Source organism: Pseudopipra pipra, chromosome 22 (genome assembly GCF_036250125.1).
Source record: "Pseudopipra pipra isolate bDixPip1 chromosome 22, bDixPip1.hap1, whole genome shotgun sequence".
Classification (NCBI taxonomy): Eukaryota; Metazoa; Chordata; class Aves; order Passeriformes; family Pipridae; genus Pseudopipra; species Pseudopipra pipra.
The window spans coordinates 43,810-67,477 of record NC_087570.1 but is presented as its reverse complement, the minus strand read 5'-3'; the positions used below and the strand labels follow the sequence as shown (position 1 = coordinate 67,477).

Genomic DNA, 23,668 nt, shown 5'->3' with positions numbered 1-23,668 from the left:
CTCGCCCCGGGTGGTGAGTGGTCTGACTTGCAGGGACCGGTGGCCTTGGCCAGGAGCGGTCCTGCCGGACTGTAATTTTAATTTCCTGCCCAGGCTGTAATTTTAATTTCCCTTGGACGCTTGGCAAAGCCCTTCTGGGGGAGCCCTAGTGCCTGGCATGAGCGGAGCGGGCTTCCAGGGAGGCATTCACCCGGTCAGCGTCAGGAACCATCCTAACTGAGGCCTCGGTGAGTGCTTTTTGTATGACTGGACAGTGAAGCTGTCTGTGTGAATGACCTGGCTGTTGCTCAGTGTACTCCTAATTAAAGTGTCTTTTACTCCGTGTTCCCAGGCTCCCTCTTTCCCTTCGGTCGACGTGGGTGTGCCGGACGCCTCTGGCAGGACTAACCCCGTGGCTTTTATGTCCAACGTGCTGTGCTGCGTGTGCCTGCAGGTAAGAAAAGCTGGGAGTGCGGTCCCTCTGCTTTGATTACTGTGTCTCTTTGGTAGTGATTTTGGAGGGGAATCCCAGAGCGATTTGGTTTGAAGGGGACCTTCAAAGGCCACCCTGTCTTCCGTGGGCAGGGACACCTTCCCCTCTCATCCCCGGTTGCTCCAAGTCCCGTCCAGCCTGGCCTGGAACACTTGCAGGGATCCAGGGGCAGGCTCAGCTTCCCTGTGCAGTGTGCTCTAATATCTCTCCCCTGGCATCCTGAAAAATGTTGTCAGCGTGTTTTGTTGGACGCCGGTAAGCGGGACCCGGGTGAAAAGGACATTCTCTGAGGTGCTGGGAGAAGGAGGACTCGTGCGGAGACAGCGGGAACGGGAGCGTGCTGCGGAGAAGGAAAATTCCAGGGGGTGGGTGCCGAGAAATTTGTCCTTCCCTTGCCCTGTGCTCTGCACTCAGCAATGGGTCAAGTGCAGAAGTTTCCTGGGGACCCTGGAAAATGAGGCCGGGTCTGCCAAGAAAAGTGGGGCCAAAGGAGCAGGACCTGGGTCTGCGAGCGTGGGAGAAACAAGGGCCGGGTCATCCTCTGCCTCCGGGAGGGAGGGCAGCAGGAAAGGCCACGGACTAAAGCACTGAAGTGCCGTTCCCCAGGGAGCCCCTGCCCAGCACTGAACTTGCTTGTGCACTTGCTGTCCCTTTGCCAGCGGAGCCGAAGCGTCGGGTGCGGGTGCCGGGGGGATGGAGCAGCCAAGGACAAACTGGGAGGGTGTTTGCGAAGGAAGGGGGTAGAAGGAGCTCTTGACGTGCTTTTTTTACTTCTTCATCCCACAGAATTGCCACGAGAGGAAATACTTCAGAGGGGCTTCCCTCCAGATAAGCCCTGAATGTGCCAGGAGGTTTCAGCTGGGAGAAAGGAGCTGTGGAAGAAAAGCAGCCTAAAAATAGCCAGCGGGGATCATCAGGTTTTCCAGCCAAGAAAAACCAGGAGGGAGATGAGGGAATCGGGTTCCAATTCCTAAAGATTTGGTGGGTGTAGGAATGATTTCTGTGTGTTTTCCAGTCCCTTTTGATTCCTGGGATGATTTTAAAATGATGGCTAAATTGGAGATGTTGTTTTTGAGAGGAAATGATGCCAAATAAATGCAGAGTTTGGGGTCAGTTTTTTGGATGATTTGGGTCAGGTTTTGGGGTCAGTTTTGGGTCATTGTTTGGGGTGATTTGGGTCAGTTTTGGGTCAGGTTTTGGGGTCAGTTTTGGGTCAGCTTTTGGGGTGATTTGGGTCGGTTTTGGGTCAATTTTTGGGGAGCACTGGGTGTTACTGGGGGTTGTTGGGGAGCACTGGGTGTTTACTGGGGAGCACTGGGTGTTACTGGGGGTTGTTGGGGAGCACTGGGTGTTACTGGGGAGCACTGGGAGAGAAAATGAAAAATAAAGAGAATAAAAACTAAACGAAATAAAAAAAAGGAAATATAAAAAACAAAAGAAAATTTTAAAAAAAAAAGGCAAAAAACCTAAAAAGGAAATAAAATGAAAATGAAATAAAAGAGAAAAAGAAAAAAAAAAAAAAGAAACCCCTTCTTGGGCACCCCGTTTCCTCTCCTCCCCCCCCCCCGAACCGTAAATTGCGGGGTCATCACCCCAAAAATGTGAGAAGGGGACCCCAAAATGTGGGTGAGGGAAGCCCAGGGAGCCGAAAAAGTGGAGGGGGAGCCGCAGTAAGAAAGCGAAGCCGGGAGGTCGGGCGGCGGGGTGGGGGGGGGAGCCGAGGTGGCGACGCCGGCGCATGCGCAGTCGTTGGCAAGACGCCGGCGATCACGTGGTAAGCAAGGGCAGGCAGGAGCGGGACCGGCGACGCATGCGCAGTGGCTCTCGTGCCGGCGCAGCGCTCCCTGCTCGAGTTAAGGGCCGGTTCCGGCGGCAGGGCGGGACTGGCGGTCTCCCGTCTCTCCCGGGGTGTGTGTGGGGGGAATAACATGAAGATTTTTTGGGGTGAAAGCGCAGAAATTAGCCAGGAGGGACGCTAATTTGGGTAAACTCGGTCACCGGAAGTAGAGAGCGACCGGAAGTCCTCCAGGCCCCGGCGCGGAAGTCCGCCAAGCCCACAGTAAAGATGGCGCCGCCAGGACCGGAACGACCACACTAAAGATGGCGGCCCCGGCCCGGAAGTCCGCCAAGCCCACAGTAAAGATGGCGCCGCCAGGACCGGAACGACCACACTAAAGATGGCGGCCCCGGCCCGGAAGTTCGCCCGGACGCCACACTCAAGATGGCGCCTCCAGGACCGGAACTTAGCCGACGCCACACTCAAGACGGCGGTGAGAGGCTCCCCCCCCCCCCCCCCCCCCCCCCCCCTCCCGCCTCAGAGAGGCGTTTAAACCTGGTGCCTGACCTCCGCCCCGACCCGGACCCCCGCCCCGCGCCCGCAGCGCCGTCTCGCCGCGCCGCTTCCCGCTGTGGGGACAGGGCGGGGCGCTCGGCGGCGCCGGGCGCGGGCGGCAGGTTCGTGGGCGGCGGCGGGCACCGGCGCGGGCAGCCCCCCTCGGCGCCGCGCGCGCGGCGCTCCGCCCGCCCGCCTCGTTCCGCTCCGCTCCCCTCCTCTCCCGTCCCCGCTCCCCCCCCCCCCGCTCCCCTCCGCTCCCGCTCCCGCCGTGCCCTGGAGATGCTGTCGGAGCTGCGCCGCCGCCTTCCCCCCCCCTCCCCAGGAAGCGACCCACGGCGCCAGATCCCACGGAGATCGTCCCCGGGGTAAGCTGGGCGCGGCCGCTCTTCTGCCTCTCCCGCGGCCATCGGCGACTGCAGGCAGGGGAAGCGACAGGCAAGTTTCTCGCCTCTGCGGAGAAACTTGCACCTGCGTGCCGCCGCAGGGCTGGGTTCGGATGTGCCCTGGCATTGCGCCCCCCCACCCCCCCCGCGGGGAGGGTCTGCGCTGCCTCGGGGACCCTGTCTGCGCTGCCGGGAGAGAGAAATCCTTTGGGAAGCTGGGATAGAAACAGCAACTCTGTGAATTGCTCAGCTTTTCCTAGGCAAGGGCAGGTTTTCGGGAACAAAGGCCCGTACGCGCGAAAGGCGCCGCGGGTCTCGCCAAGGTGGGGGGGGGGGGGGGCGGCTGCAGTGCCGCGCGCGGCTGCAGTGCCGCTCCCGGCCGTGTCCGCCAGGCGGCGACTGTGAGGCAGGGCCCGGCGCTCGGGGGCGCTCTCGCAAGCGACGCCCCCGGGAAAGCGGCGGGGTTTGGGCACTGCCGGCCTTCCCCCGCAGTGCCCGGGCTGGCCCGGCGCCTGGCAAAACCTCTGAGGGAAAAGGCAAGCAACAACTGCGCTTCTTCTGCCGTTTCTTTAGCCAGGGACTGGAACACAGACAAAATCGAGGGGCTCTTTGACCTGGGCAGGCTCCGAGCATTTTTCAGCCTTCCTTAGCAGGGCATTCTCACCCTCTGAAAAGCTGAAAGACTTTAACGTCTGGATACACGCCTGCAGCTGTGCAAATTGATGTAGCTTCTTTTAGGAAATGAAGATGACGTTTTCCTGTTGTGAGCCTCTACTCTGCTTTTTCAATCAGGTGATGAAGCTTATGGAAAAAAGACAAAATGCCTCGGGGTGAGTACATTCTACCGAGTTTTGCTTCTCTGGGATCGGTTTGGGAAAATCCTGTGAAATTCTAAAAAGCTTCTCTCCGTGTTTTCTAGTTGTTTTTTCAGCCTTGGTCTAAGTTTCATGTAGAAAAGGGCACAGAATTAGAACAGGTAAACTAGACTTTCTCGGGAGAGATGGAAGAAAAGTCTGCTGATTCCGGTTCTGCTTTTCTTGTCTTCTATTAGACTGTCATTTTCTCTCCCCTGCTGTTCAAATAGGCAGCAATTAATTGCTCTGCTGAAGAGTTTGCTGTACTAAGTGTCTGTCAAATCGATGCCTTCAACTCAAGGTAGCACCTGCTCCTTAGTTACAAAACGTTCCTCACAGGAGATTTTCAGGCGTGCCCATAAATCTCCTCGCTGTTTGTTTGGGAGAACAGGGTTTTCTCGTCTGTAACAGAATAGTCATGGCATTTGCTATGGAATGCTGGTGGCAATCTAGTCAGAAGAGGACCCCGTGCTTCACTAATTTTCCCTTTTTGTTGTTCGGGGTGACTTCTTCCCAGGGATGTTATTCTTGACCCCCCGGGGCAAACGGAGGTGTCAGCGTCAGGAGCCATCCTAACTGAGGCCCTGGTAGGTAAGTGCTTTTTGTGTGACTGGACGCTGAAGCTGTCTGTGTGAATGACCTGGCCAGTGCTCGGTGTACTCCTAATTAAAGTGTCTTTTACTCTGTGTTCCCAGGCTCCCTCTTTCCCTTCGGTTGCCGTGGATGTGCCGGACACCTCTGGCAGGACTAACCCTGTGGCTTTTATGTCCAACGTGCTGTGTGCCTGCAGGTAAGAAAAGCTGGGAGTGCAGTCCCTCTGCTTTGCTTGCTGTGTCTCTTGGGTAGTGATTTTGGAGGGGAATCCCAGAGCGATTTGGTTTGAAGGGGACCTTCAAAGGCCACCCTGCCTTCCGTGGGCAGGGACGCCTTCCACTCTCATCCCCGGTTGGATGCTCCAAGTCCCATCCAGCCTGGCCTGGAACACTTGCAGGGATCCAGGGGCAGGCTCAGCTTCCCTGTGCAGTGTGCATTTAATAGCTCTCCACTGTCATCATGAAAAATTTTGTCAGCACGTTTTGTTGGACGATGGCAAGCAGGACCTGGGTGAAAATTGGGGTTCTCTGAGGTGCAGAGGGAAATAATTCTCCTTTGAAGTCCAGTGTAATTCAGTTTTGCACGAGTCTTGTCTGCCTTATGTTTGAATTGCTTTCTCTTCCAGGAAGTTTTAAATTAAACTTTTATTTTGTGTCTCCCTCCCAGTATCCTGTCCAAGACCAAGCTACCTTTCCTTGTGGGAATGGACTGGCCGGGCTTTGGCAGTCTGGCCCCTCGAAAGACTAAAGTGACCTCTTCCAGCAGGGGAAGACTTTCTGGCAAGCGGTGCCAGAAAGAACTGGAGTTTCTGGAGAATGAAAGCTGGAGGCGTGCCCCCGATAATCCTCGCCCCGGGTGGTGAGTGGTCTGACTTGCAGGGACCGGTGGCCTTGGCCAGGAGCGGTCCTGCCGGACTGTAATTTTAATTTCCTGCCCAGGCTGTAATTTTAATTTCCCTTGGATGCTTGGCAAAGCCCCTCTGGGGGAGCCCCGGTGCCTGGCAGGAGCAGAGCGGGCTTCCAGGGAGGCATTCACCCGGTCAGCGTCAGGAACCATCCTAACTGAGGCCTCGGTGAGTGCTTTTTGTATGACTGGACAGTGAAGCTGTCTGTGTGAATGACCTGGCTGTTGCTCAGTGTACTCCTAATTAAAGTGTCTTTTACTCCGTGTTCCCAGGCTCCCTCTTTCCCTTCGGTCGACGTGGGTGTGCCGGACGCCTCTGGCAGGACTAACCCCGTGGCTTTTATGTCCAACGTGCTGTGCTGCGTGTGCCTGCAGGTAAGAAAAGCTGGGAGTGCGGTCCCTCTGCTTTGATTACTGTGTCTCTTTGGTAGTGATTTTGGAGGGGAATCCCAGAGCGATTTGGTTTGAAGGGGACCTTCAAAGGCCACCCTGTCTTCCGTGGGCAGGGACACCTTCCCCTCTCATCCCCGGTTGCTCCAAGTCCCGTCCAGCCTGGCCTGGAACACTTGCAGGGATCCAGGGGCAGGCTCAGCTTCCCTGTGCAGTGTGCTCTAATATCTCTCCACTGGCATCCTGAAAAATGTTGTCAGCGTGTTTTGTTGGATGCCGGTAAGCGGGACCCGGGTGAAAAGGACATTCTCTGAGGTGCTGGGAGAAGGAGGACTTGTGCGGGCACCTCCAGAGACAGCGGGAACGGGAGCGTGCTGCGGAGAAGGAAAATTCCAGGGGGTGGGTGCCGAGAAATTTGTCCTTCCCTTGCCCTGTGCTCTGCACTCAGCAATGGGTCAAGTGCAGAAGTTTCCTGGGGACCCTGGAAAATGAGGCCGGGTCTGCCAAGAAAAGTGGGGCCAAAGGAGCAGGACCTGGGTCTGCGAGCGTGGGAGAAACAAGGGCCGGGTCATCCTCTGCCTCCGGGAGGGAGGGCAGCAGGAAAGGCCACGGACTAAAGCACTGAAGTGCCGTTCCCCAGGGAGCCCCTGCCCAGCACTGAACTTGCTTGTGCACTTGCTGTCCCTTTGCCAGCGGAGCCGAAGCGTCGGGTGCGGGTGCCGGGGGGATGGAGCTGCCAAGGACAAACTGGGAGGGTGTTTGCGAAGGAAGGGGGTAGAAGGAGCTCTTGACGTGCTTTTTTTACTTCTTCATCCCACAGAATTGCCACGAGAGGAAATACTTCAGAGGGGCTTCCCTCCAGATAAGCCCTGAATGTGCCAGGAGGTTTCAGCCGGGAGAAAGGAGCTGTGGAAGAAAAGCAGCCTAAAAATAGCCAGTGGGGATCATCAGGTTTTCCAGCCAAGAAAAACCGGGAGGGAGATGAGGGAATCGGGTTCCAATTCCTAAAGATTTGGTGGGTGTAGGAATGATTTCTGTGTGTTTTCCAGTCCCTTTTGATTCCTGGGATGATTTTAAAATGATGGCTAAATTGGAGATGTTGTTTTTGAGAGGAAATGATGCCAAATAAATGCAGAGTTTGGGGTCAGTTTTTTGGATGATTTGGATCAGGTTTTGGGGTCAGTTTTGGGTCATTGTTTGGGGTGATTTGGGTCAGTTTTGGGTCAGGTTTTGGGGTCAGTTTTGGGTCAGCTTTTGGGGTGATTTGGGTCGGTTTTGGGTCAATTTTTGGGGAGCACTGGGTGTTACTGGGGGTTGTTGGGGAGCACTGGGTGTTTACTGGGGAGCACTGGGTGTTACTGGGGGTTGTTGGGGAGCACTGGGTGTTACTGGGGAGCACTGGGAGAGAAATTGAAAAATAAAGAGAATAAAAAATAAACGAAATAAAAAAGGAAATATAAAAAACAAAAGAAAATTTAAAAAAAAAAGGCAAAAAACCTAAAAAGGAAATAAAATGAAAATGAAATAAAAGAGAAAAAGAAAAAAAAAAAAAAAAGAAACCCCTTCTTGGGCACCCCGTTTCCTCTCCTCCCCCCCCCCCGAACCGTAAATTGCGGGGTCATCACCCCAAAAATGTGAGAAGGGGACCCCAAAATGTGGGTGAGGGAAGCCCAGGGAGCCGAAAAAGTGGAGGGGGAGCCGCAGTAAGAAAGCGAAGCCGGGAGGTCGGGCGGCGGGGTGGGGGGGGGAGCCGAGGTGGCGACGCCGGCGCATGCGCAGTCGTTGGCAAGACGCCGGCGATCACGTGGTAAGCAAGGGCAGGCAGGAGCGGGACCGGCGACGCATGCGCAGTGGCTCTCGTGCCGGCGCAGCGCTCCCTGCTCGAGTTAAGGGCCGGTTCCGGCGGCAGGGCGGGACTGGCGGTCTCCCGTCTCTCCCGGGGTGTGTGTGGGGGGAATAACATGAAGATTTTTTGGGGTGAAAGCGCAGAAATTAGCCAGGAGGGACGCTAATTTGGGTAAACTCGGTCACCGGAAGTAGAGAGCGACCGGAAGTCCTCCAGGCCCCGGCGCGGAAGTCCGCCAAGCCCACAGTAAAGATGGCGCCGCCAGGACCGGAACGACCACACTAAAGATGGCGGCCCCGGCCCGGAAGTCCGCCAAGCCCACAGTAAAGATGGCGCCGCCAGGACCGGAACGACCACACTAAAGATGGCGGCCCCGGCCCGGAAGTTCGCCCCGACGCCACACTCAAGATGGCGCCTCCAGGACCGGAACTTAGCCGACGCCACACTCAAGACGGCGGCGAGAGGCCCCCCCCCCCCCCCCCCCCTCCCGCCTCAGAGAGGCGTTTAACCTGGTGCCTGACCTCCGCCCCGACCCGGACCCCCGCCCCGCGCCCGCAGCGCCGTCTCGCCGCCCCGCTTCCCGCTGTGGGGACAGGGCGGGGCGCTCGGCGGCGCCGGGCGCGGGCGGCAGGTTCGTGGGCGGCGGTGGGCACTTGCGCGGACAGCCCCCCTCGGCGCCGCGCGCGCGAGGACCCTCAGGCGCTCACGCCGCGCCGCCCGCTCGCCCCGCTCCCCGCCCCGCTCCCCGCCCCGCTCCCGCTCCCGCCCTCGCCCCCGCCGTGCCCTGGAGATGCTATCGGGGCTGCGCCGCCGCCTTCCCCCCCGGGAGCGACCCACGGCGGCAGATCTGACGGAGATCGTCCCCGGGGTAAACTGGGCGCGGCGGGGGGGGGCGCGGCCGTTCTTCTGCCTCTCCCCGCGCGCCCGCCTGTGGCTCCACCCGTCCTTCTCTCCCCTCCCATGCGGGACAGCCCCAGGTGTGGGCAGTTAGGCTGACAAAGAGGCGGGACAGCCCCAGGTGTGGGCAGTGAGGCTGACAAAGAGGCGGGACAGCCCCAGGTGTGGGCAGTGAGGGTGACAAGGGGCGGGCCGTGCTCGGTGGGGCCCTTTTTATAGGGAGCTTCTGCAGGGGAGTAGTCGATCCCAGGGAATCTCTCAAGCAGTGATGGTGAGAGCATCTCGCAGGGGCTGGGGGAAGCACCTGTTGTACCCGGATTATCGCTCGAGGAAGGTGCCGAGGGATGAGCCCTGTTCCAGGAAGCAGCGCAGGAGAGGGGAGCAGCGCACGTGAACAGGTGGGAGAGTGTGGGGGTGCAGAGAAGATGCAGCTCAGACTGGAGCTCAGCCCAGCACCGCGGGAGGGTCCCGCAGGTAGGACGCGGCCACGCCGCGCCGCCCCGCTCCCCTTCCCGGCGCCGCAGCCCGCGCCGCCCCGCTCCCCTTCCCGGCGCCGCAGCCCGCGCCGCCCCGCTCCCCTTCCCGGCGCCGCAGCCCGCGCCGCCCCGCTCCCCTTCCCGGCGCCGCAGCCCGCGCCGCCCCGCTCCCCTTCCCGGCGCCGCAGCCCGCGCCGCCCCGCTCCCCTTCCCGGCGCCGCAGCCCGCGCCGCCCCGCTCCCCTTCCCGGCGCCGCAGCCCGCGCCGCCCCGCTCCCCTTCCCGGCGCCGCAGCCCGCGCCGCCCCGCTCCCCTTCCCGGCGCCGCAGCCCGCGCCGCCCCGCTCCCCTTCCCGGCGCCGCAGCCCGCGCCGCCCCGCTCCCCTTCCCGGCGCCGCAGCCCGCGCCGCCCCGCTCCCCTTCCCGGCGCCGCAGCCCGCGCCGCCCCGCTCCCCTTCCCGGCGCCGCAGCCCGCGCCGCCCCGCTCCCCTTCCCGGCGCCGCAGCCCGCGCCGCCCCGCTCCCCTTCCCGGCGCCGCAGCCCGCGCCGCCCCGCTCCCCTTCCCGGCGCCGCAGCCCGCGCCGCCCCGCTCCCCTTCCCGGCGCCGCAGCCCGCGCCGCCCCGCTCCCCTTCCCGGCGCCGCAGCCCGCGCCGCCCCGCTCCCCTTCCCGGCGCCGCAGCCCGCGCCGCCCCGCTCCCCTTCCCGGCGCCGCAGCCCCCGCCGCTCCAACTCCCGCTATTCTGCTCCAGTCCCTCCACTCCAGCCCCTGCCCGAATCCAATACCAACCCTAAATCCAATACCAACTATAATACCTGCTCACGTTAGGAGTTCTTTTCTCTGTCAGGCTCTTTACCTATCCTGATTTTAAGTCAGACGTGCAAACCAGGTGCTGCTGCTCCCAGAGCCTTTATACCGTCTTGGATTGGGCTACTCTTTTTCCCCCGGGGGCCTCACGGGAAGGGAGGTGGGCACGGCCAGGGCTATATTAACCCCAGCCTTTGGTCAGGGAAGTCATTCAGCAGGCAGGCTTCAATGGGATAAGAGCTCTCCCTTTCTTTCATTTAATGGGACTTCTCAGGCTATTCCTGCTTTATTAAAGCATCAGCTTTGGTATCCAAAGAAGCAGAGCTGTATATGGCAATGAAGAGGATTACACTCACATGCAGGGTTTTTAAATTTCATAACTTGGTGTTGGTAAGCTGCTTTTATAATTGGTTATCTGTTTCTCTTTTCCTTAGGAGCCTTGCATCTTTTGGGATTTCCTGATCATCTCAACTGCAGTTTGGCATTTTTTCACTAGTGTTATCCAGTCCTCAGGTGAAGCTGCTCTGTGTTGAAGATGCTACAGACACCCAGGTTTGCAAGTAGTCAGTGGGGGGTTACAGCCCACAGATGGAGGGAGGGCTGGGGTGCCAGCTTAGGAATTGCCAGGGTTTTTTTGAAGGTAGTATGGGTGGAAAGCAGTGTCCAGGAGCCCCCTAAATGCCTGTGAAGGCACCACTGACTTTTCAGATGTGCCACTTAAGATTTCTTCTCCTTCACCCAGGTATTCTGCGTGATTATAGCTGCAGTCTTTGGCTGCAGGCAGTGACCCTGGGTGGTTTGCCTAAAGAGAAGGGAGACTCTTTGTGCTCTCCCCATCTATCTGGGTGACTTTGGTTAGAGTTTCTTTACCATGTCAGAGGGGCAGGGTGTAAAGCAGAGTTGAACAGAACAGAGGCCAGAGGAGCAGAGCAAGAAGGTGGGTCATCACCTGACATCAGCACAAAGATGTGGCTTTTAGCTCCACGTTTACTTAATGTGTTAAGGATTTTGTTGTTTGGGTTTGTTTTTTCTTTGTTTTCAGCTGCAGAGCCCTGGGCCCAGGAGGCTCTAGGCACCGGAGGGGAGGTGATCCAGGTGAGTCCCAGTGAGCAAGGTGAGCATTGACTCCAGGACAGAACTAGATGGTCTTTTACAGGTGTTGTGGTGAATCTGTGCACAGGCTTTGTTTCTTGTGTTTTCCAGGGGTTCTGCCACCTTCTAACAGACAGTCCAGTGCTTCGGGGCCCCTGTTGGTAAGAGGTCACTGTGGAGGAGAGGTAGGTAGGAGCTCCCACAGGAAAGCCATCCTTTCAGGCAGTATCTCAGTCTGTGCTTTTGCCTTTGGCTTTTTTACTTTGCAGAGAATGTGTGCAGCCTCAGAGGGCTGGAGCCACCTGCCAATTAGGTTTGATGGTCTTCATCTGTCCTTGTGAGTAATCTCCTAGTACTGCGAGGGTCATCAATTAAGGCTGGACCTTTCCCAGTTGCAGGTGCCATCCAGCCTGCCTTTGGCCAAGGAGGAGCATTGAGGTTGAGTTGGGGAGGTAGGGAGGAGGTCCTGGGGTCTCCCTTACTTTCAGAAACACCCCATAACTTTTTTTCTCACTCCCCCAGGTACGGCACACGGTGATGGCAGCAGCCTCCGACTGGGGTCGGAGCCAGTGGCCCGAGAACCTCTCAGCTCAGGGGAGGGTGAGTAGCCAATTGCGGGGTTATCTCCCACGTGCTGCCCAACTCTTGTGTCAGTTTCTGTTTTCTTTCTCATAGCGACCGAGTCAGTGATCACAGGACCCTCTGAGCCAGCCGGGCGTCCTTCCTTCACATCGAAGATGGATTCACATCCCCAGCTGTGGGAAAGATAAGTGGGGGACTCCCACCTGGAGAGGGGATGAGAGCTGGGTCCAGTTTTATGTTTAGGAGGGAGGGATTGTCAAATGAGCACAGGGGAAAGGGTCTGCCCTAACAGGCCCTTGGCACACATAGGAGGAGCAGTTTACTTTTCATCATGGAGTAGGATGTGCAGGGCAGAGCTGTTCAGGTCTGTGTCATGTCCTTTGTCTGGTCTGTGTTTCGTGTCTTACACTTCAGTCACTGTGTCTTTGCTTCCTGCCCTCAAAGATCTTATCTGAGATGTCAAAGCATCATTCCTAGAGTCTTGAACCTCTGCACTGCCCAGCCCAGTGCCCATACCATCCGTTCTTTGGTTCACAAGCTTGGACGTGCATCGGAATCGCATCTGAGAAGTGTCAGGTCAGGTGTCTTTTACAGCCTCCTTACAGGTTGTATCGGTGGCTGTGCCGTGCAGTCATCCCTTGTCATCCCACCTAGGACTTGTGAGAACCTAAGAAGATTCTGAACATAGCATTGTCTCCCATCCATCTTAGCCTTTTTGTAGGCAGTTCTTGTCCCAGGCCATTCTGTTAGAGTGTGTTTTCAGGCTCCTCAGAGCCTCCTCCGTTCAGTCTCGCCGTATCCTCCGTCTTCCCGTGCGGCAGCACATCCATTTTGGCGTCGTTCCTCTCTGAGTTCTCTCTCCTGGTTGCACCACAGCACTTGTCTGGAGATGTGTCCTTGGAGTTTGTGTTGGGCCTGGAACTGCTCTGCCCTGCAGTGTAGACTTGGGGGTAGGTGGAGTAGGAAGGAGACTTTCCATTTACCCTGTGATAGGCTCAGCCACTCAGGGCAGCAGTTCTCTGGTCCTCCTGGAGGCAGCCCCTGCCTGCAGCGTGTGTGCAGTCACGAGAGCGGGCTTGTCCAGGGCCAATGGGAGCGGTACAGCAGGGCCCTTAAAGTTAGGTCAGTGTTTGTTTGTGCAGGCTGTCTTTGGACCCCAGAGGGCTTGTCTAAGGAGAAATTAGAATTGCACAGCAGTTAATGTTGCCCTGTGTATATGGCTGACTTTGGTAACTCATTTCTTTGCAGCATCAGAGAGGCTTGATGTAAAGCAGAGATGAACAGAGGAGGCTGGAGGAGCACAGTTAGAAGGTGGGTCCTCATGTGAGGTCAGAGCCAAGACATGACTTTTGGCCCTAGGTTTACTTGATCATTTGGATGGTTTGGTGGTTTAGTTTTGGTTTTTTGGGTTTTTTTAAGATGCAGAGCCCTCAGCCCAGCAGAGGACAGGCACCAGAGGGAAGGTGAGCCTGGTGAGCAAGGTGAGCAGTGACTGCAGGACAAAACTAGCTGCTCTTTTGCAGGTGGTGTACTTGGGGTGAATCTGTGTACATACTTGTTTTTTTGTTTTACAGGCAGTGCACAGACTTCTAACGTGCAGTCCAACGTGACAGGGACCCTGCCTGTAAGAGGTCACAGTCAAGGGGTGTCAGACAGAAGCTGCCATGGGAGCAGCAAACTCTTGGGCAGTATCTCAGTAGTCACACTTGCCTCTGGGTTTTTTTACAGGAGATGTAGGCAGCCTCAGATGGCCGAAGCCAACTCACAGTGAGGTGACGGACACAGTTTGGTCCTCTGGAGCTGTCCTTGAAAGGATAAGCAATGAAGCACTGAGCTTTTTGGATTGCAGGTGCCACCCAGGTAAACTTTAGGAGCCGATGAGCATTGGAGGTGAGTCGGGGAGGCAGCAGGAGGAGCAGGAATCCACTGCAGCTTTAGAGATGCCCTCTAATTTTGTCTCTCTCTCTCACTCAGGTATCCCAGGAGATGACAGCATGTTGTCCAAGTCTGGTCAGAGTCAGTGACACGAGGACCTGCCTCGGTGACAGTGAGTAGAGGGATCCTGGTGGCTGGGGCCACGTGCCACACTCCTCAGATCCGGTGTCTTGTTTTCTTTCTCGCAGTTGACTCCTAGTGGTCAGACGATGGCAGGAACCTCTGAGGCAGCCCAGGTGCTCCTCCTCTGCATCAAAGCTGGATTGGCATCCCCTGCTCTTGGAAAGATAAGTGCAAGGCAAAGATCTAGAGAGGGGTTGGGAGTGGGTGCAAGTCTGTGCCTCGCCTGGAGGGACTTTTGCAATTACTCCGGTGCAGGGGGTGTCCTGTGACAGGTTATTTGGAAGCATCAAAGGAAGGGCTTACTTTTTATCATAGGATTCACGTGTGCCGGGCAGAGCAGTTCTGGTATGTGTCACGTCCTTTCTCTTGTGCGTGTTTTGTGTCACATGGTGTGTGTGGTGACAGGTGTGGGGTGTCTCACTTGGGGTCAGCCTGGACCTGCTCTGCCCTGCTCCGTGGATCAGTGTGTAGATGGAATATGGCTCGGAGTCTCAGGTGAACATGGCAGTTCCCTTAGACAGTGGAGCCGATGGCTGTCCAGTGTGTGAGCAGGATGGTCTTGCGATGCCCTGCTTGGGTGTTTAGAGTCCCGGCTAGGTAGAGTAGGAACCAGTGTCTAGGGTTTAGAGGTTTTTGGCTTTCCTTGTGAGCAATCCCTACGTGTTTGAGAGCTGAGTGTTTGAGCATTTGCCCATTTCATTTGCAGGGGCGGTTTTGGGAGCAGCTGAAGAGAGAGGAGCCTTGTAGGTGAGTTGGGGAGGCAACAGGAGGAGCGGGGGTCCACTGCAGCTTTAGAGATGCCCTCTAATTTTGTCTCTCGCTCACTCAGGTATCCCAGAAGATGACAGCACGTTGTCCAAGTCTGGTCAGAGCCAGTGACCCCGAGGACCTGCCTCGGTGACAGTGAGTAGAGGGATCCTGGTGGCTGGGGCCACGTGCCACACTCCTCAGATCCGGTGTCTTGTTTTTTTTCTCGCAGTTGACTCCGAGTAGTGTGACGATGACAGGAACCTCTGAGGCAGCCCAGGTGCCCCTCCTCTGCATTAAAGCTGGATTGGCATCCCCTGCTCTCGGAAAGATAAGTGCAGGGCAAAGATCTAGAGAGGGGTTGGGAGTGGGTGCAAGTCTGTGCCTCGCCTGGAGGGATTTTTGCAATTATTCCGGTGCAGGGGGTATCCTGTGACAGGTTATTTGGATGCATCAAAGGAAGGGCTTACTTTTTATCATTGGATTCCTGTGTGCAGGGCAGAGCAGTTCCGGTCTGTGTCACGTCCTTTGTCTCGTCCATGTTTTGTGTCCTTTGTCTCTTAATTGTGTCACGTGGTGTGTGTGGTGACAGGTGTGGGGTGTCTCACTTGGGGTCAGCCTGGAAGTGCTCTGCCCTGCTCCGTGGATCAGTGGGTAGACAGAATATTGCTCAGGGTCTCACATCACCGTGTCAGTTCCCTTAGACAGTGGAGCCGATGGCTGTCCAGTGTGTGAGCAGGATGGTCTTGCGATGCCCTGCTTGGGTGTTTAGAGTCCTGGCTAGGTAGAGTAGGAACCAGTGTCTAGGGTTTAGAGGTTTTTGGCTTTCGTTGTGAGCAATCCCTACGTGTTTGAGAGCTGAGTGTTTGAGCATTTGCCCATTTCATTTGCAGGGGCGGTTTTGGGAGCAGCTGAAGAGAGAGGAGCCTTGTAGGTGAGTTGGGGAGGCAGCAGGAGGAGCGGGGGTCCACTGCAGCTTTAGAGATGCCCTCTAATTTTGTCTCTCGCTCACTCAGGTATCCCAGAAGATGACAGCACGTTGTCCAAGTCTGGTCAGAGCCAGTGACCCGAGGACCTGCCTCGGTGACAGTGAGTAGAGGGATCCTGGGGGCTGGGGCCACGTGCCACACTCCTCAGATCCGGTGTCTTGTTTTTTTTCTCGCAGTTGACTCCGAGTAGTGTGACGATGACAGGAACCTCTGAGGCAGCCCAGGTGCCCCTCCTCTGCATCAAAGCTGGATTGGCATCCCCTGCTCTCGGAAAGATAAGTGCAGGGCAAAGACCTAGAGAGGGGTTGGGAGTGGGTGCAAGTCTGTGCCTCGCCTGGAGGGATTTTTGCAATTATTCCGGTGCAGGGGGTATCCTGTGACAGGTTATTTGGATGCATCAAAGGAAGGGCTTACTTTTTATCATTGGATTCCTGTGTGCAGGGCAGAGCAGTTCTGGTCTGTGTCACGTCCCTTGTCTCGTCCATGTTTTGTGTCCTTTGTCTCTTAATTGTGTCACGTGGTGTGTGTGGTGACAGGTGTGGGGTGTCTCACTTGGGGTCAGCCTGGAAGTGCTCTGCCCTGCTCCGTGGATCAGTGGGTAGATAGAATATTGCTCAGGGTCTCACATCACCATGTCAGTTCCCTTAGACAGTGGAGCCGATGGCTGTCCAGTGTGTGAGCAGGATGGTCTTGCGATGCCCTGCTTGGGTGTTTAGAGTCCGGCTAGGTAGAGTAGGAACCAGTGTCTAGGGTTTAGAGGTTTTTGGCTTTCGTTGTGAGCAATCCCTACATGTTTGAGAGCTGAGTGTTTGAGCATTTGCCCATTTCATTTGCAGGGGCGGTTTTGGGAGCAGCTGAAGAGAGAGGAGCCTTGTAGGTGAGTTGGGGAGGCAGCAGGAGGAGCGGGGATCCACTGCAGCCTTAGAGATGCCTTCTAAGTTTGTGTCTCACTCAATCAGGTATCTCGGAACGTGACATCCACAGTGTCCTACTCCGGTCAGGGCCTGGGTGCTGGTGAGTAGGGGGATCACTGGGGTTTGAACCCCATGCCACACAACTCACGTATTGCTTGTGGTTTTCTTTCTCGCAGTTGACTCCGAGTAGTGTGACGATGGCAGGAACCTCTGAGGCAGCCCAGGTGCCCCTCCTCTGCATGAAAGCTGGATTGGCATCCCCTGCTCTCGGAAAGATAAGTGCAGGGCAAAGACCTAGAGAGGGGTTGGGAGTGGGTGCAAGTCTGTGCCTCGCCTGGAGGGATTTTTGCAATTATTCCGGTGCAGGGGGTATCCTGTGACAGGTTATTTGGATGCATCAAAGGAAGGGCTTACTTTTTATCATTGGATTCCTGTGTGCAGGGCAGAGCAGTTCCGGTCTGTGTCACGTCCTTTGTCTCGTCCATGTTTTGTGTCCTTTGTCTCTTAATTGTGTCACGTGGTGTGTGTGGTGACAGGTGTGGGGTGTCTCACTTGGGGTCAGCCTGGAAGTGCTCTGCCCTGCTCCGTGGATCAGTGGGTAGATAGAATATTGCTCAGGGTCTCACATCACCGTGTCAGTTCCCTTAGACAGTGGAGCCGATGGCTGTCCAGTGTGTGAGCAGGATGGTCTTGCGATGCCCTGCTTGGGTGTTTAGAGTCCCGGCTAGGTAGAGTAGGAACCAGTGTCTAGGGTTTAGAGGTTTTTGGCTTTCGTTGTGAGCAATCTCTACATGTTTGAGAGCTGAGTGTTTGAGCATTTGCCCATTTCATTTGCAGGGGCGGTTTTGGGAGCAGCTGAAGAGAGAGGAGCCTTGTAGGTGAGTTGGGGAGGCAGCAGGAGGAGCGGGGATCCACTGCAGCTTTAGAGATGCCCTCTAATTTTGTCTCTCGCTCACTCAGGTATCCCAGAAGATGACAGCACATTGTCCAAGTCTGGTCAGAGCCAGTGACCCGGGGACCTGCCTCGGTGACAGTGAGTAGAGGGATCCTGGGGGCTGGGGCCACGTGCCACAGTCCTCAGATCCGGTGTCTTGTTTTTTTTCTCGCAGTTGACTCCGAGTAGTGTGACGATGGCAGGAACCTCTGAGGCAGCCCAGGTGCCCCTCCTCTGCATCAAAGCTGTATTGGCATCCCCTGCTCTCGGAAAGATAAGTGCAGGGCAAAGACCTAGAGAGGGGTTGGGAGTGGGTGCAAGTCTGTGCCTCGCCTGGAGGGATTTTTGCAATTATTCCGGTGCAGGGGGTATCCTGTGACAGGTTATTTGGATGCCTCAAAGGAAGGGCTTACTTTTTATCATTGGATTCCTGTGTGCAGGGCAGAGCAGTTCCGGTCTGTGTCACGTCCTTTGTCTCGTCCATGTTTTGTGTCCTTTGTCTCTTAATTGTGTCACGTGGTGTGTGTGGTGACAGGTGTGGGGTGTCTCACTTGGGGTCAGCCTGGAAGTGCTCTGCCCTGCTCCGTGGATCAGTGGGTAGATAGAATATTGCTCAGGGTCTCACATCACCGTGTCAGTTCCCTTAGACAGTGGAGCCGATGGCTGTCCAGTGTGTGAGCAGGATGGTCTTGCGATGCCCTGCTTGGGTGTTTAGAGTCCCGGCTAGGTAGAGTAGGAACCAGTGTCTAGGGTTTAGAGGTTTTTGGCTTTCCTTGTGAGCAATCCCTACATGTTTGAGAGCTGAGTGTTTGAGCATTTGCCCATTTCATTTGCAGGGGCGGTTTTGGGAGCAGCTGAAGAGAGAGGAGCCTTGTAGGTGAGTTGGGGAGGCAGCAGGAGGAGCGGGGATCCACTGCAGCCTTAGAGATGCCTTCTAAGTTTGTGTCTCACTCAATCAGGTATCTCGGAACGTGACATCCACAGTGTCCGACTCCGGTCAGGGCCTGGGTGCTGGTGAGTAGGGGGATCACTGGGGTTTGAACCCCATGCCACACAACTCACGTATTGCTTGTGGTTTTCTTTCTCGCAGTTGACTCCGAGTAGTGTGACGATGACAGGAACCTCTGAGGCAGCCCAGGTGCCCCTCCTCTGCATCAAAGCTGGATTGGCATCCCCTGCTCTCGGAAAGATAAGTGCAGGGCAAAGACCTAGAGAGGGGTTGGGAGTGGGTGCAAGTCTGTGCCTCGCCTGGAGGGATTTTTGCAATTATTCCGGTGCCGGGGGTATCCTGTGACAGGTTATTTGGATGCATCAAAGGAAGGGCTTACTTTTTATCATTGGATTCCTGTGTGCAGGGCAGAGCAGTTCCGGTCTGTGTCACGTCCTTTGTCTCGTCCATGTTTTGTGTCCTTTGTCTCTTAATTGTGTCACGTGGTGTGTGTGGTGACAGGTGTGGGGTGTCTCACTTGGGGTCAGCCTGGAAGTGCTCTGCCCTGCTCCGTGGATCAGTGGGTAGATAGAAGATTGCTCAGGGTCTCACATCACCGTGTCAGTTCCCTTAGACAGTGGAGCCGATGGCTGTCCAGTGTGTGAGCAGGATGGTCTTGTGATGCCCTGCTTGGGTGTTTAGAGTCCTGGCTAGGTAGAGTAGGAACCAGTGTCTAGGGTTTAGAGGTTTTTGGCTTTCCTTGTGAGCAATCCCTACGTGTTTGAGAGCTGAGTGTTTGAGCATTTGCCCATTTCATTTGCAGGGGCGGTTTTGGGAGCAGCTGAAGAGAGAGGAGCCTTGTAGGTGAGTTGGGGAGGCAGCAGGAGGAGCGGGGGTCCACTGCAGCTTTAGAGATGCCCTCTAATTTTGTCTCTCGCTCATTCAGGTATCCCAGAAGATGACAGCACGTTGTCCAAGTCTGGTCAGAGCCAGTGACCCGAGGACCTGCCTCGGTGACAGTGAGTAGAGGGATCCTGGGGGCTGGGGCCACGTGCCACACTCCTCAGATCCGGTGTCTTGTTGTTTTTCTCGCAGTTGACTCCGAGTAGTGTGACGATGACAGGAACCTCTGAGGCAGCCCAGGTGCCCCTCCTCTGCATCAAAGCTGGATTGGCATCCCCTGCTCTCGGAAAGATAAGTGCAGGGCAAAGACCTAGAGAGGGGTTGGGAGTGGGTGCAAGTCTGTGCCTCGCCTGGAGGGATTTTTGCAATTATTCCGGTGCCGGGGGTATCCTGTGACAGGTTATTTGGATGCATCAAAGGAAGGGCTTACTTTTTATCATTGGATTCCTGTGTGCAGGGCAGAGCAGTTCCGGTCTGTGTCACGTCCTTTGTCTCGTCCATGTTTTGTGTCCTTTGTCTCTTAATTGTGTCACGTGGTGTGTGTGGTGACAGGTGTGGGGTGTCTCACTTGGGGTCAGCCTGGAAGTGCTCTGCCCTGCTCCGTGGATCAGTGGGTAGATAGAATATTGCTCAGGGTCTCACTTCACCGTGTCAGTTCCCTTAGACAGTGGAGCCGATGGCTGTCCAGTGTGTGAGCAGGATGGTCTTGCGATGCCCTGCTTGGGTGTTTAGAGTCCTGGCTAGGTAGAGTAGGAACCAGTGTCTAGGGTTTAGAGGTTTTTGGCTTTCCTTGTGAGCAATCCCTACGTGTTTGAGAGCTGAGTGTTTGAGCATGTGCCCATTTCATTTGCAGGGGCGGTTTTGGGAGCAGCTGAAGAGAGAGGAGCCTTGTAGGTGAGTTGGGGAGGCAGCAGGAGGAGCGGGGGTCCACTGCAGCTTTAGAGATGCCCTCTAATTTTGTCTCTCGCTCACTCAGGTATCCCAGAAGATGACAGCACGTTGTCCAAGTCTGGTCAGAGCCAGTGACCCCGAGGACCTGCCTCGGTGACAGTGAGTAGAGGGATCCTGGTGGCTGGGGCCACGTGCCACACTCCTCAGATCCGGTGTCTTGTTTTTTTTCTCGCAGTTGACTCCGAGTAGTGTGACGATGACAGGAACCTCTGAGGCAGCCCAGGTGCCCCTCCTCTGCATCAAAGCTGGATTGGCATCCCCTGCTCTCGGAAAGATAAGTGCAGGGCAAAGATCTAGAGAGGGGTTGGGAGTGGGTGCAAGTCTGTGCCTCGCCTGGAGGGATTTTTGCAATTATTCCGGTGCAGGGGGTATCCTGTGACAGGTTATTTGGATGCATCAAAGGAAGGGCTTACTTTTTATCATTGGATTCCTGTGTGCAGGGCAGAGCAGTTCCGGTCTGTGTCACGTCCTTTGTCTCGTCCATGTTTTGTGTCCTTTGTCTCTTAATTGTGTCACGTGGTGTGTGTGGTGACAGGTGTGGGGTGTCTCACTTGGGGTCAGCCTGGAAGTGCTCTGCCCTGCTCCGTGGATCAGTGGGTAGACAGAATATTGCTCAGGGTCTCACATCACCGTGTCAGTTCCCTTAGACAGTGGAGCCGATGGCTGTCCAGTGTGTGAGCAGGATGGTCTTGCGATGCCCTGCTTGGGTGTTTAGAGTCCCGGCTAGGTAGAGTAGGAACCAGTGTCTAGGGTTTAGAGGTTTTTGGCTTTCCTTGTGAGCAATCCCTACGTGTTTGAGAGCTGAGTGTTTGAGCATTTGCCCATTTCATTTGCAGGGGCGGTTTTGGGAGCAGCTGAAGAGAGAGGAGCCTTGTAGGTGAGTTGGGGAGGCAGCAGGAGGAGCGGGGGTCCACTGCAGCTTTAGAGATGCCCTCTAATTTTGTCTCTCGCTCACTCAGGTATCCCAGAAGATGACAGCACGTTGTCCAAGTCTGGTCAGAGCCAGTGACCCGAGGACCTGCCTCGGTGACAGTGAGTAGAGGGATCCTGGGGGCTGGGGCCACGTGCCACACTCCTCAGATCCGGTGTCTTGTTTTTTTTCTCGCAGTTGACTCCGAGTAGTGTGATGATGACAGGAACCTCTGAGGCAGCCCAGGTGCCCCTCCTCTGCATCAAAGCTGGATTGGCATCCCCTGCTCTCGGAAAGATAAGTGCAGGGCAAAGACCTAGAGAGGGGTTGGGAGTGGGTGCAAGTCTGTGCCTCGCCTGGAGGGATTTTTGCAATTATTCCGGTGCAGGGGGTATCCTGTGACAGGTTATTTGGATGCCTCAAAGGAAGGGCTTACTTTTTATCATTGGATTCCTGTGTGCAGGGCAGAGCAGTTCCGGTCTGTGTCACGTCCTTTGTCTCGTCCATGTTTTGTGTCCTTTGTCTCTTAATTGTGTCACGTGGTGTGTGTGGTGACAGGTGTGGGGTGTCTCACTTGGGGTCAGCCTGGAAGTGCTCTGCCCTGCTCCGTGGATCAGTGGGTAGATAGAATATTGCTCAGGGTCTCACATCACCGTGTCAGTTCCCTTAGACAGTGGAGCCGATGGCTGTCCAGTGTGTGAGCAGGATGGTCTTGCGATGCCCTGCTTGGGTGTTTAGAGTCCTGGCTAGGTAGAGTAGGAACCAGTGTCTAGGGTTTAGAGGTTTTTGGCTTTCCTTGTGAGCAATCCCTACATGTTTGAGAGCTGAGTGTTTGAGCATTTGCCCATTTCATTTGCAGGGGCGGTTTTGGGAGCAGCTGAAGAGAGAGGAGCCTTGTAGGTGAGTTGGGGAGGCAGCAGGAGGAGCGGGGATCCACTGCAGCTTTAGAGATGCCCTCTAATTTTGTCTCTCGCTCACTCAGGTATCCCAGAAGATGACAGCACGTTGTCCAAGTCTGGTCAGAGCCAGTGACCCGGGGACCTGCCTCGGTGACAGTGAGTAGAGGGATCCTGGGGGCTGGGGCCACGTGCCACACTCCTCAGATCCGGTGTCTTGTTTTTTTTTCTCGCAGTTGACTCCGAGTAGTGTGACGATGACAGGAACCTCTGAGGCAGCCCAGGTGCCCCTCCTCTGCATCAAAGCTGGATTGGCATCCCCTGCTCTCGGAAAGATAAGTGCAGGGCAAAGACCTAGAGAGGGGTTGGGAGTGGGTGCAAGTCTGTGCCTCGCCTGGAGGGATTTTTGCAATTATTCCGGTGCAGGGGGTATCCTGTGACAGGTTATTTGGATGCATCAAAGGAAGGGCTTACTTTTTATCATTGGATTCCTGTGTGCAGGGCAGAGCAGTTCTGGTCTGTGTCACGTCCCTTGTCTCGTCCATGTTTTGTGTCCTTTGTCTCTTAATTGTGTCACGTGGTGTGTGTGGTGACAGGTGTGGGGTGTCTCACTTGGGGTCAGCCTGGAAGTGCTCTGCCCTGCTCCGTGGATCAGTGGGTAGATAGAATATTGCTCAGGGTCTCACATCACCGTGTCAGTTCCCTTAGACAGTGGAGCCGATGGCTGTCCAGTGTGTGAGCAGGATGGTCTTGCGATGCCCTGCTTGGGTGTTTAGAGTCCGGCTAGGTAGAGTAGGAACCAGTGTCTAGGGTTTAGAGGTTTTTGGCTTTCGTTGTGAGCAATCCCTACATGTTTGAGAGCTGAGTGTTTGAGCATTTGCCCATTTCATTTGCAGGGGCGGTTTTGGGAGCAGCTGAAGAGAGAGGAGCCTTGTAGGTGAGTTGGGGAGGCAGCAGGAGGAGCGGGGATCCACTGCAGCCTTAGAGATGCCTTCTAAGTTTGTGTCTCACTCAATCAGGTATCTCGGAACGTGACATCCACAGTGTCCTACTCCGGTCAGGGCCTGGGTGCTGGTGAGTAGGGGGATCACTGGGGTTTGAACCCCATGCCACACAACTCACGTATTGCTTGTGGTTTTCTTTCTCGCAGTTGACTCCGAGTAGTGTGACGATGGCAGGAACCTCTGAGGCAGCCCAGGTGCCCCTCCTCTGCATCAAAGCTGGATTGGCATCCCCTGCTCTCGGAAAGATAAGTGCAGGGCAAAGACCTAGAGAGGGGTTGGGAGTGGGTGCAAGTCTGTGCCTCGCCTGGAGGGATTTTTGCAATTATTCCGGTGCAGGGGGTATCCTGTGACAGGTTATTTGGATGCATCAAAGGAAGGGCTTACTTTTTATCATTGGATTCCTGTGTGCAGGGCAGAGCAGTTCCGGTCTGTGTCACGTCCTTTGTCTCGTCCATGTTTTGTGTCCTTTGTCTCTTAATTGTGTCACGTGGTGTGTGTGGTGACAGGTGTGGGGTGTCTCACTTGGGGTCAGCCTGGAAGTGCTCTGCCCTGCTCCGTGGATCAGTGGGTAGATAGAATATTGCTCAGGGTCTCACATCACCGTGTCAGTTCCCTTAGACAGTGGAGCCGATGGCTGTCCAGTGTGTGAGCAGGATGGTCTTGCGATGCCCTGCTTGGGTGTTTAGAGTCCGGCTAGGTAGAGTAGGAACCAGTGTCTAGGGTTTAGAGGTTTTTGGCTTTCCTTGTGAGCAATCCCTACATGTTTGAGAGCTGAGTGTTTGAGCATTTGCCCATTTCATTTGCAG

The 23,668-nt window shown here is 55.9% G+C and overlaps 5 long non-coding RNA genes across 7 annotated transcripts; all 5 read left to right on the top strand.

Annotated features, from left to right (window-relative positions):
• Positions 1-112: 112 nt before the first annotated feature.
• On the top strand, positions 113-5,491 carry LOC135425708 (uncharacterized). Its single transcript, XR_010435712.1, has 3 exons — positions 113-227; positions 309-433; positions 5,305-5,491. It is a non-coding gene; the product is annotated as an uncharacterized LOC135425708 (long non-coding RNA).
• LOC135425710 (uncharacterized) lies at positions 483-1,791 on the top strand. The gene is made up of 2 exons (XR_010435714.1): positions 483-727; positions 1,259-1,791. It is a non-coding gene; the product is annotated as an uncharacterized LOC135425710 (long non-coding RNA).
• A 282-nt stretch (positions 5,492-5,773) lies between the features above and the next one.
• LOC135425709 (uncharacterized) lies at positions 5,774-7,078 on the top strand. The gene is made up of 2 exons (XR_010435713.1): positions 5,774-5,916; positions 6,752-7,078. It is a non-coding gene; the product is annotated as an uncharacterized LOC135425709 (long non-coding RNA).
• Positions 7,079-10,314: 3,236 nt separating this feature from the next.
• LOC135425977 (uncharacterized) lies at positions 10,315-12,015 on the top strand. Of its 2 annotated transcripts, none has more exons than XR_010435813.1 (6): positions 10,315-10,506; positions 10,997-11,068; positions 11,158-11,231; positions 11,316-11,383; positions 11,569-11,646; positions 11,722-12,015. It is a non-coding gene; the product is annotated as an uncharacterized LOC135425977 (long non-coding RNA). The 2 variants fall into 2 exon arrangements; XR_010435814.1 differs by lacking the exon at positions 10,315-10,506 and adding an exon at positions 10,815-10,891.
• A 1,029-nt stretch (positions 12,016-13,044) lies between these two features.
• On the top strand, positions 13,045-13,436 carry LOC135425978 (uncharacterized). 2 transcript variants are annotated; one of them, XR_010435816.1, is made up of 3 exons: positions 13,045-13,109; positions 13,203-13,252; positions 13,357-13,436. It is a non-coding gene; the product is annotated as an uncharacterized LOC135425978 (long non-coding RNA). The 2 variants fall into 2 exon arrangements; XR_010435815.1 differs by having other exon boundaries at positions 13,203-13,259.
• The last annotated feature ends 10,232 nt before the right edge of the window (positions 13,437-23,668 follow it).